This window comes from Parambassis ranga, chromosome 3 (assembly GCF_900634625.1).
Source record: "Parambassis ranga chromosome 3, fParRan2.1, whole genome shotgun sequence".
Classification (NCBI taxonomy): domain Eukaryota; kingdom Metazoa; phylum Chordata; class Actinopteri; family Ambassidae; genus Parambassis; species Parambassis ranga.
This window is the reverse complement of record NC_041024.1, coordinates 16,792,645-16,803,805: the sequence shown is the minus strand read 5'-3', so window position 1 is coordinate 16,803,805 and position 11,161 is coordinate 16,792,645. Positions and strand designations below refer to the sequence as shown.

The 11,161-nt window shown below is 41.3% G+C and overlaps 1 long non-coding RNA gene across 1 annotated transcript; it reads right to left on the bottom strand.

Annotated features, from left to right (window-relative positions):
• Positions 1 to 5,662: 5,662 nt before the first annotated feature.
• Positions 5,663 to 9,148, bottom strand: LOC114433923 (uncharacterized). The gene is made up of 3 exons (XR_003670421.1): positions 9,137 to 9,148; positions 6,005 to 6,007; positions 5,663 to 5,733 (listed from the first exon to the last, which is right to left on the bottom strand). It is a non-coding gene; the product is annotated as an uncharacterized LOC114433923 (long non-coding RNA).
• Between the last annotated feature and the right edge of the window lie 2,013 nt (positions 9,149 to 11,161).

Below are 11,161 nucleotides of genomic sequence, written 5' to 3'. Positions count from 1 at the left end.
TGTTATGCACTTTTAACCTTGATGGTAGAGGATTAGAACTGACTTGTTTTTTTTAACAGCTTAGGATGTTGATAATGACTGTTACCGTTAAGTGATTTTGTTTTTTTTTTTTGATAACCGTACCAAAAATCACATACATGAATAAACAATTATGTTTGAGCAGGTGTTGCATCTAGTGTTACTTGTTACTTGTATTCTCGTTTTTGGTATGGCTTCTGATGAAAATGATTAAAGTCTTGAATCAGAATCAGAATCAGAATCGTGTTTATTGCCATGTAAGTGAAGGGGATTCACATTACTAGGAATTTGCCTTAGTGATTGGTGCATACAAAGAACATATAATAATTAACATGAAATAAGATAAAACTAAGATAAAATTAAGGTAAATAAACTAAAGTAAGGCTAAATTGAAATCTAAATATAAATTGAATATAAAACTTAAGAAAGAAATCATCACAATTAGAAAGAAAGAAAGAAAGAAAGAAAGAAAGAAAGAAAGAAAGAAAGAAAGAAAGAAAGAAAGAAAGAAAGAAAATTGTCCTGCATATAGACTGCATATGTTCAGGTCTTTCTCATCTCTTGTTTGTTTTGGTTGCAATACTGCTATTCCCATGGTCAAAGTGCTCTCTGAGTGCCAAGGTTCATGACCTCTGATGGCATGTTTTGTAACACTGGATGGAGTGGCTAAGCGCTGGCTTTAGCAAAAAGGCTGGTGGGACCGTGCCTCATATCCAGACTGTGGAATGTTTTCTTACACTCTTTTAAAAGCACATTTCCAAGCAGGTTTATTAGTGGATTGGGTGTCAGGAACAAATAAGCATGATGGCTCTCGGCAATCCACAGTTGATAAGACACAGGAGGCACCCACAAGTATAGAAATGGACTGCCATCAAGTGAGGGCAAAGATGAAAGAGGGACAGCTGCCCTGAATGGGTCTGTGTTTTTATCAGGCGGGTTGAGTCAGAAAGGAAGTGTGCCACATTGTGTGTGGACAGTTCTCCTGACATCTTTCCCTCAAACTCCCTCTCCTACATGCATCTGTTCATTTTGTTCATTATGTTTATTTCAGCTATAAGGTTGGTAATGTGGGACTCAATAGGAATTGGACTTTCTAGGAAATACAGCTTCTGGCAAGTTTGTGTTGGCTTCACAGTTCAGCCCCCGAGGTTGCTGCTTGAATGTTTATTCAGTCTTTATCATGTGATACAAGTCACACAGCTCTGATCAGCATTTTTAGTTTGTGCAGTTTTGCACAAAAGACAAGGAAGCATATCTGCCATTGCTGCAATGCAGCCTTTATTCCCCTGATAATGAAAAGGACCCTCATATCTTCACATACAAAACAAGTGGCAAAGGAACTTACATGTTTTTACATATACACATATACAGTATATGTATATACGTATACAGTGGTTTGCTCCTCTACAGCAAAATTAACATGTCTTATTGACATTGAAGATATTTTTGCCTTTTGTCCTGACTTCACACTCTTTGAAGGTAGAACATTCACCAATGAAGAACAGGTTTCCTTTTTATTGGTGTGACATATAGTCAATACTCAATATAGTTCTTGACACCCTGAGGCCTAATAGCCGTCACTTGTGTATAAAGAGTGTCAGCGAGTTATTTTGACCCCCTACTGTAATCATGACCTTTCCAATAACACAACTCCCCCACAGAGTCCCATTCCCTAAAGGCTGTTCCAACTCAGGGCTAAACTGCATTACCCCCAGCCAGCATTCACAGCTCAGCAGCTTCTAAACAAGCTACTGTTGACACACACTGAAACACCCATTCATATGGATGCGATAGGCAAGGACAATAAATGCCCGACCAGCAAGTACACACACATACACACTTACACACAGACCAGAACCCTACGTGTACATGAACAAGGCTTGCATATTTAGCTCAAGGGAACATAACATGTAACCAGCGATATCATGCATAAATGAAAGGGAAAATGATATGGCATGCATTTCATTCTTTTGTAAGATTGCGTCCCCAGGTCATTGACTAAATAATTAGGCGATTGAAGTGACAGATTAAAGGCAGATTGGAAGTGACTGTGAAAGCAGGATAATGTTTCCCTAATCAGCTTGGTCGGAGAAATGCAGATTGTGAAATTTTCCAGCTACTTCCTTAGAAAAATGCATTTCACTTCTGATTAGGGATGATTAGTGTGTTGGTGGAGAAGGAGGGGGTCAGGGCCTTATGCTCCTGGGTTTCAGAGGACAAGAGAGAAAGACAGAGCAAGCATGTGAGGAAAGGAGTGGGTTTGGCGGGGGGCATACGTGGACTGCCAGCAAAGAGCAAAGCCTCAGAGAAGGACTGGAAATGATAGAGCTGGAAAGAGTTAGGGGGAAAAAAAAACAAAAAAATGCACTGTCTTCCCAATTCAAGAGGATGATTTAGGAGTAGATAAGCTTTTGAAAGAAGAGAAGATCACGTAAGAGGAAGCACAGGATTGCTAGGAGTCCTGTCCCGTAAGGCAGGAAATAGCAAGGGGAGATCTGCTTATCGCAATGTTTCAGCTGGTGGATCATTTATTTACCAGGCCATGACAAATATGTCAGATTTATAATAGCTAAGGTAACCAGGTAAACTCTTCTCCAGTAATGCCAGGGTAATAGTTCCTGAGCAACAGCATTACAGAAGGTTAAATGTAGAACAGATGTAAAGTATAAAATACAACATGATCAAAGCTAAGGCACTCAAGACAGATACGCCAGCAAATGATGATGAATGACTCTCTGCAGAATTGTAAGCTGCACACAAATGTAGCGGATTGCAAAGGTTGGAGTTGGGGGCGGGTGGAGGGACAGAGAGAAAGAGGAGAGCAGACACCAGGGAGCAAAAACAGTGTCTAAACTCATCGGGATGATCCTCTGCAGAAGGCCCCCACGATTAAGTTCCTACAGCAGGAATCACAGTTTGGACAATGTGTAATTGATTTCCCCAAAGGCTCAGAGAGCACCCTCAGTGATCCCTGGGATAGCTTTGCCTGTGAAAGTTTGCTTTTCTCCCAGGCTTGCGGCCACAACTGAATGACATCATCAACTCACACGCACATTTTTACTTTTATCTCTGAAAGATATATTATCCATGTGCTGGGCTCTGCTAGTGGAGATCAAAGGCTGCAATCTGTTCAGGCACCATATTAAAGTGAAACACGATTTTGCTACAGAAAAATAATCTGTTTATTTCAAGTTAGACTCTGTGACATACCTGGCTCGTATGATCACACACAGCTCTACCTGACTTTAGAGCATTAAAAACTATTATTGTTGTCTGCTCTGGAGAAACAGAGGACAACACATATGACATAAAACCACATGTGAACAGTTAGTACCTGTGTACCCTTATCTAAAATCGACTCTCGAAATTTCTTGACACCCACTCATCCAATCATCATTTGGCAGGAAGTTTTTCTCTGTTCATAATTCCAGCTCACTGTTACTGTTGGTAGTGTTGTAGTCTATAGGCTATGTGATCTTGGCGGTTCATTCACTGACTGCAGGTCATTCTAATTCCAAACATATTAGTTAGTACTTGTAGATTAACTATAGTGTCTATCCCACTTATTTATTTAGTTATTTATATACCACAGTGGTCATGAGAAAGCTAGCAAAAAATCATGTTTTGAACTGACACAATGCATTCATCGCACACAAATTCTACACCTATGCTTTTAAATTTTGCTTAGAAGCACTTCTTAAACCTCTGCCACCACATGTGCCTGCATGCAGACACACACAGACACATACACACACAACTGCAGACATTCACATCCTCCTTAAAGTCTTGACACCCTGTCCAGGATGATCATTGGCTGGTGTGAAGCGTCACGCTCAGAGGGAAACCAGACACAGGGACACATGTTTGTGCACTCCTAAATGAAGTGTGACCACAGTGCACCTCTGAAGCAGGAGCTTGGCTGGGGGCTATTATGGGGCCTGACAGCAGGGGGGCGCTGTGATAATTTGATGTGAACTAGCTTGATAAATCACTGTGTTGTTACCTTGACTTTAGTATCTGTTTATGTCTCTACAAATTGAAACCCCACTGGCACAAGGCTGAGGTAGAGTCGTACCCTGGCCCCAACGATTAGTTCAAGGTGGGGAGAGTTTAGATGTCTGCTCCCTATTGGCCATCTCCCTTTTGTTGTTTTGTCTCTCCCTGCTGAGGGAGAAAGCCATGGACATGTGTAAGCAATAAAGCCAAAGGTCTGCCTTCCACCACAGCCTGAGCGAAAGGAATGCAGAACCAAACTATAAAATAATAATGGGCACTAGGGCAGGGAAGAGGCAAGGGAGGGCAGAAGGAGTTGGAGGTGCGGTGGGGGTGTGGGTGGGACAGAGACACATCTGCAAGGGAGGCAGGAGGTGGTGGTGGTGGTTGTGGACTGGGAGGGGGTGCTGGTAGGGTGTTAAGGTGGGGTGGGGTCCTGAAGTAGAGCCCTGTTCTGACCTCTGGACGTGCTGTTAAAGGCAGAGCGTAGCAAGCAGCCCAGCCTGGCACCACATCAAAAGGCTGACAGATGAAGGGCAAAGGCCAGTTTGACCTGGGTGCAAAGCTGTTGCTAAGCCTCTTAAAGCCAGAAGAGAGATGCAGTAACAGGGAGAGAGAGGTGGGGAGGGGAGAAGAAGAGAAGGGAGTAAGAGCAAGGAATATCATTCACAATTCCCTCCTCCTCTGTGATAATCAAAGGAATGATAAAAAAGCCAGTCATGTCGACAGTAAATACAGATGCACAGAAGTCAGAAGAGATAACATTAAGTACCTTGTGCAGCATCATTGCACGAGGGGCATACTTCATCTAAAGCTAATAAACCAACATCCCCAAAGCCTGTTTAAAGCAGGTTTTCATAATCACCGAAAATAAACTACAATCAGGACAATAAGACAGACAGATGGAGTCCTGAGGCATTTATCTGCTTTAAACATTTTCCCTTAGAAGCCACCAACTTATCATGAGCTTGTCAACACAGTGACACCATTCTTTCAAATGAAACGCTAATGCGCTGATCTGAGCACACAGCGCCAGTATCTGTTCATGAAATCTGAGGGCTGATCAAAAGGTTTGGTACATCTAGTTCAGTGTATACCTCGGCAAATAAGTGGAAATCATCACAAGTACTCACATAACAAGAATACAAACACAGTGGAGCTGCTTCCAACGAGAAGAGTTATGACAAAGCAAAGCAAATAACACCACGGAAAGGGGGGGGGGGGGGGGGGGGGGGTGCAGCAGACAGAAATGAAGGAGAGATTAAAAAGAAGGAGGAAAAAGTAAAACTTTGAAAAAGTCCAACTGATCCCCTAAAAGGAAGCGGACATATCCCACAATTAGACCATGGGCCAGACAAGATGTCGATGGTAAAGGTTGCTTTACTTTTTAAAAAGCCTGTAGTCAACATTTTGGTATGATAACCCCATTGAAGTCACAGCTAAATTATTGTTGTCAGCCGTTGAAAAAAATGCATTTTGGACACTGGTGCATATCTTGGTATTGGCCCTTGTTAAAAGACATACTTCACTGATTTATATTATGTTTGGTATGATTTTAAAGGGGACATTCTGAGCTTTCATTCAAGCTTTGACAAGTACAGAGGACACTGGAGCCTCAAGTGAGACATTTCTGTAATGGTCTCAGTGAGTAAACATTGAACCACAACTCTGTGACCTAACCTAACCCTAATCCTAACCCTAGTTTTAACCCTAAACCAATAGCTACCTGAAATAGATTTAAAATGCTCAAAACAGGACATTTGTATTGTTTAGTTGTTGTTGTTGAGTCTGTTGTAACAGGGAAAGTCCACCCTGTTTTAGTGCAAAGAGGTTACTTATTTAGTTTAGTTTAGTATAGTATAGTTGTAACCTCACTGTAAATAAATAATAAATAATTATCCCATATTGCCATTGATTAGAACAAATGCATAAAATGAGTGTGATGGTGTGCTTTCTTAGAATAACTGCCAGCCTGATCTAGGCCGTAAATCACCCCCTCAGAATGAGATAATGAGTGTAAACTTTGCATTTCCTGAATCCTTAGAATCATGCCAGTATTGAAGTGTTTGTCTTTTGTTTCTCTCGTGCTTCTTGAAGCCACAGGACTAAAAGACAAAAGATGATTTAGGCAGAAATGGCAGAAAAATGTGTGTGATTAAAAGTTTGAAGAGCTCCAGTGTCCTCTGTACTTGTCAAATGTATTCATAAAAGAGCTTGAATAAAAGCTCAGTGTCACCTGTAAAATGATACTAACCATAATACTATAAATTATTGAAATATGTCCCTAACAAAAATAAGTACTAAGATATGCACCAGTGTCAAAATGCATTTTGAGGGAGGGTAACTTTAACAGCTGATAACAACAATTTAGCTGTGACTTCATGGGGTTATCATACCAAAATGTTGACTACAGACATGTAGCTTTTCAAAGTGTAAGCAACCTTTGCCACCTTGAGGGGTACAGAAATCTCCTCTGGCCCATGGACTAAATGCAACAGGACAGGAAATGCCTACTGTGAGGATAGGATGCCCCTCTGGACCCCGTTAAGAGAATGCATGAAATTAATAGTGACATCATGTTGCTTGGTCAACAAACGCAGGTTGATTGATGAAGACAAACGGTCAGGGTGATAGCCAGTTGTTGGCTTTCCCTGGGAGATGCCATTTTCAGCCAGTCTCTACTTCCAGCTTGTGAAAGGGATATGGGCTGTCTAGCCAGCCCTGTTCCGATGCCACTGCTGTCACTCAAACCTACTCTGGGGCTGTTTTCAACACTTGTGTACAGTGACTGAGAGGATTTCAACTGCAGTGCTGAAAAAACAACAGGTATAATTTGTCATTCAGAAAGCCACTGTATTGTATCCAGATGGAGAAAGAAAAACAGTACACATTACCGCCTACATATAAATGGTGGGTCTAGTTTTTTTATTTAAGCTGATTTCGATTTTGAGTAAACAAAAACATTGAAAAATAAACACGGTTGAATGCAAGCACCAAATTCGTCAATGTGGAATACTGCAGTTCTTCAAACAGCCACTTGAGCCATGCTCGAAAAGCAGGTCCATCCCCACAAACCCCACGAAAAGCCAACCAGATAGCTTCTCGACTACTCGGGGAAAAGCCCCAAATTATCTGATCTAATCAACATCATCATCTGCTTAATTTAGAGGTTTCTTAGGTTAGCCAACCCAAAAAGGTATCCACTGTCAGCTCCCTCTAACAATGGCACTAGCCAGAAAATACATCAAATGTTGCCACAACAGGCTCTGACAACCTTCTGGCAATGAAGGATTTACCTGGAGTTTTCTCACATTTCATGTCCACTGTCTCCTGCAGGATCCAGGAAAAAAACATGATTCAGTGTGTGAAAGTTTGTAGACAGAGGCATCTGCCAAGTGATCCAGGTATACATTCACACTATAGTTTGGTTTATTATGATCAGATACAGTTTACAATAAAGTTCAACAGCAAACAGCAACAGGTCTAACAGGTCTACTACATGAATGATCAGTCTTTGGCAGAATATCTATTGCATTTATTTCAAATTTAAAATTATCAATATTTAATTACCAACTGTTTTCATTTAACTTTTGTTTCACAAATACACTGAATATAAGCCTCAATAGGGGTTTTGCATTGCAGCAGACATAGAAAACATTGCTTTATACTCAAGGTGCTGTTATTACAGAGTTTCAGTGATATACAACTGTTTCCATTCATCTCAAATTCTATGCAGCTGTTGAAAGAAAAGTTTCTTTTGATTTACTAAATGTCTCTGCACATCTAATGTTGTGAGCATCAAAGGTATGTGAGCACATATCAAAGCATGCTCCTGGATCAGCTATCCTTGGCAGCTAGACTGTACTTTCCATCTCAAGTGTGAAGCAGTGTTACAATGTAGAACGAAATAAGACAGCAAACTTTTAGTAGGGCTGCAGAAACCTTTGACTGAGATGACCATCCTGGTTTTTATTTGTAAGATGTTTGATGAAAAAAGGCTCACACATTATTCTGCTGTAGTAAATTGAAAAACAATCGTAGTAAAGGCCTTGCTGTTAACTGTTAATTTTGAAAGACTGTGTGTGTGTGTCTAATTGTGGTGGTGGAGATGTGTCAATAACAACCTAGTGAGGAAACAAGACTTAAGAGCCTGCACTTTACTACACATGACACCTTGTGATAGGAAAATTGGTGCCACCAGTGTGATGCACATGCTAAACTGTGCCACCATCTGCTTTGAGACCTGGGACAAGACCAAAACACAAAACAGTGGCTGAAACACACAACTCAAGATGGCAGCCGCCTCCGTAAACACAAGCCACAAAGCGAGTCTGGGTCTGAAGGATGTCAGACTGAAATGTGGAACCACTTTAGGTGTGACATGGTGACACAAACATTTCAGCTTTTGGGATGATGCCAACGAGCCTCAGGCCAAACAGGATATTGCCCGTATGGCCATCCTTCTAAGGCTTTGTGTCCAGCTATATTTGATATTTCAAAGACTTCCTAAGGAAGAATCTGGCAGCAACTTAATGACATTTAACAATATAGAATGGCAAAGGAGCAAACAGCTTTATTTATGTTCATGTCCACATGCTGGTATGGAGGAGATCACTCGGCCAGTCCCACAGGTATAAGATGTTCTCAGTTGTAGTTTCATGGACAAATAACAAAGATCCAACATCAGATAAAGGCATTTGGCTCTTTGGAACAGAGTGGGAAGCCCAGTGCAGCAAGAGAGGCTGTCCTTCACTAGCGGAACCATTCTCCACACTTGGCACTGACATAAAAGCAGTTTCTACTCCACTGAAGTACTCACACATACATACACACTTACATAGAGACAAAGACCGACATACACACACACATATACGTGCATGCCCACACACAACCCCACACACACAGAGCAGGAAGTATGCCTGTCACGGACACGCAGGGAAGGGAGGCAGCAAAAACAACTTTCTGTCGACAGGAATAAGAAAAACAACAGTTGAAAGGGGGTCTGTATGAGAGAGAGAGAGAACGCGAGACAAAGGCATTCGCTCCGTCAGAACTCATCAGTCTGCAGAGGGAAAATATGTAAGGGAGATGCAACCATATGAACGCTGTCACTGTCCTCCTGAACACAAGACAGAAGGGACAGGCTGGTGGAGAGCGAAGTGAGAGCCAGGAAAACCTTCAGTTAAAACCTACATCAACAGAGACATTGGCAGGCTGGTGAGGTTTCAGTATGTCTGGGATACAGGTATACACAACAGTCTGCGGACTAGAGGTGTAAACACAAGCCTAAAACAAACTTTCTTTAAGCAGGCACTATGAAACAGAGGTGTTTAAAGCTTGGTAATGAGTCTTTTTGCCTACAGGCAAAGGCTTTGCTAAAGAGAAACAGAGGGAAGAGAAACACACTGGCGAGCCCGTCAGTGAGGGCCAGATTACCCTAAGGCCTCCAGGGCCACTCTCCAGAGGAGAAGATAAAAGAGCTTATTAATAGCCCTTAGATTTACATGCACTAAGTGGATGTTTATATTGGAACTTGCTGCTTATGTGTGAACATCCAACAACTGTAAACAGTGCCATTCAGGTCCCATTTCCTTTACATCACTGATATTGTTTCAGCTCGCAAAATAGGCAGCCAGAGTTTAAAAAACATCATTCGGGCATTATCTTTTAAGTGGTTCCACAGTTCAGTCTCCCCAGGGCGGTAATCAAGAAGCTTCATTGTGGACTTCCTCTTCTGCCTCTCCATGTTATGCTGACTTCGATATAAACAGCTGAGAAAGAGTGTACTGGCAGTATGGTATGGTATTGTGGGGACATTCTCAACTAATGCACACAATACTGATTTTCTGTACTAGAGGTGATTAGACACAGTGCTGTCTGACACTCAGTTGTTTAAACTTTTATTTAAAAGAAAAGAAAAGGCACCTCGATCCACTGATGTTTTTTTTTACTTCAGTTACCAATAATTTTATTTTTATTTGGCATTTTAAAATAAGGGGAAATTTCTGATGTTATGTATGACACAGTAAGTTAACGTTAAGAAAAACTAAACACTATGCCACTGCATTAAAAAAAGCACACACACACACATACACACAAAAACAACTGGGAAGCCCCTCATCAACCACATGAAAGAAAGGCAGTCAAGAGAAATGGGGTTCATTGGGCAGGACACAGCGCACGTCCGTAACCCCCACTGCCTTTTATTGGACAAATATAAAATTAACAACAGTCAGGAGCTGTAATGGGGAGCCAGGCGGCTTCCAACACAAATTTCCAATTTGAGGTCAGCTGTATGGTTCTATAAAAGTTTACAGGGCTGCTTAAAGAAGAACTGTCACTTTACAAGAAACAAACTTTTCTAATTAATCACCATGCTAATAACCCACGATCTTTTAATGCGCTTCAAGCCTAATGCATGCCCCTATTAAAGGGAAAGGGAAAGCAAAGCCCAAACTAATGGCTATTGACATAAATCAATAAAAAGCTGCTGTTAAATTTTTCTTTCTGGGGCAACTAATAAGAAGACTGTAAAAGCACAATGCACACCAAAGAGAAGTGACCTGGCTCTTAGCATTAAATTTTATACTACCCTTCCGCTCATGTTAAAATATGTAACTTGTCAGAATGTACAATGGGGGCAACAGCACAGGGAGTTTCAATATAATAGAGCTGGCTGTAGACTATTAACACTATTAAATGAGAGAGAATAATGGAGTAACACATGGCAAAATGGGGACTGTGGTAATAGAAACCTGAGGTATAATGAAAGGTCAAAATGGTTGTCATTTATTAAGGAATGTATTTATAAACAGTTTTTTTTAAGTTTTGATATCTCAGATCGTCTGAAATGAAATCTGTCATATATATCCACTTAACATGTAGCACACATGGACAGGGAGTGTGGAGGTGTTAATGGACTGGTTGACACAAGCATCATGTTCAAGATTCCTGGCTGGAGTGTTCTCTCAGAGTATAAGGACACTGCAGCTTTGTTCTGCCAGAACATCAAAGGGACAACCCGAGCTATTTGAACAATGACTCCCATCTATATATAGAGGAAGTGATGGACGAAGAGCATCGGCCATGTATGAGATCACTGTCAGAATACAAGGAACATCCATGCCAACATCCATCAGGTGATGAAAGA